Genomic DNA, 1670 nt, shown 5'->3' on the forward strand with positions numbered 1-1670 from the left:
ATCCCCCATTTCCACATAATTACTAAGATATTGTCACTCTTAAATCATCTGAACAATGGATTCAAGTTTCCTGCAACTCACATTATGCACTTTGTAAATTAGTTGTAACATGGTTGTCATGACTTTGGCATAATAATAAAAATGCTCATCATCTTAACCCAATAAAAAAAACTCACATTAACGTCCTTGTGAATTAATTGTAGCATGGTTTCGTAAAATGGAAAAAATTTAATGGTGAGTCATCTTAACCCAATCATCATTGACGAACAACCTTGTAATTGATCAGGAAAGAAGAAAATATGGTCCAAGTAAACTAGGAACTCCTACACATCGTGCTCGTGCCTTCATTACAAAATAAATTATAGTGTACATAACCAATTATTATTTGCAAAATCCATGCATTCACTATGCACTAACCCCACACCGCTGATCTTCAGTTATCGCATTACAACATTCAAACTAAAAAACAATAGATCAACTTCTAGCACATTAGACCAACTTCTGCAACCGGGCATTTTTCGAAACAAGGAGTTTAAACTCCATTTCTCCTACAAGGTACAATGAGAAAAACACGGATTAGATCATGATAAAATATAGAAATGTAACACGTAATGAATCGAACTCATGCTTGTAGTGAGGTGAACTATCGCAAAAAATTAATATCAATCGTCGGTATAGACAATTCATTTATCGATACCGATGGTTAATCTTGACATATGCTTGAGATTCTGTCCATCTGTTGAGATTGGCCGAGTTGAACCGTCGGAAACGATAGTTCAAGCAACCTGCACACTTCAACAATCTACTAAAATGTACTTATGAGACGTAGAAGTTCGACATCTACGTCACCATTTCTAAGCAATGCAAAGACATTTCGTAGAACGAAAATGGAATTACCCACACTTGGACATATTCGAACAACCTTGTACTATCATATGAACACATACGTGCATGAAGCAGTAGTAAAAACCTTTGTCAGAAGATATGTTGCCCAAAAAGTAGAAGCCGATAAAATGGAGCTATAAATACACAGTCAGCAAAAATCATGACAATGACTAATTATTCACCTTCATTACATTTTATATTTTGCATATGGTCGTTACATTTCCTAAAAACTAAAATTGGCTACGAGCTAGAATGATCAAATTGCAACCCAAAACTCATTTTGCAGTAAGATTGTTGGCTACTAGATTGAGATCCCATGGAATCTTTTTGAGCTATATTCTTGGCCAGAAGATTGAGATTCCAGTGAATATTTTTAGCTATATATATTTACCATATTTCCATTTTGCCACATTAGTTTTGCCGTTTGGAATTAAAGAAAACAATTATAGGCAACCCTATCTTTCAGACACTACAATTGACCAAAGATTGATTCAAATCCAGCAAAAGGAGCTGATAAAATCCACAAAATTAACATTCCAGAATTCCCCAACTAATTTCCTAAAGCTTACCAAACATTGAACAGTCTCAATGGCAAAAATAAGGTTGTCATGATCTTAAAAAAAAAACACTGAAAAGCAAAGCATCGCCATGCCGCTGTGGCTTTTGCATATTTCTTCTTCTTCTTCTTACATGTAGGAATTTCTGAGATAGGGCTTCAAATCCTTCGATTGTCCAAAGAGATGCATTTAAGTGATGAGATATATATATATATATATATATATATA

The sequence above is a fragment of the Olea europaea genome, chromosome 15, assembly GCF_002742605.1.
Source record: "Olea europaea var. sylvestris chromosome 15, O_europaea_v1, whole genome shotgun sequence".
Taxonomy (NCBI): domain Eukaryota; kingdom Viridiplantae; phylum Streptophyta; class Magnoliopsida; order Lamiales; family Oleaceae; genus Olea; species Olea europaea.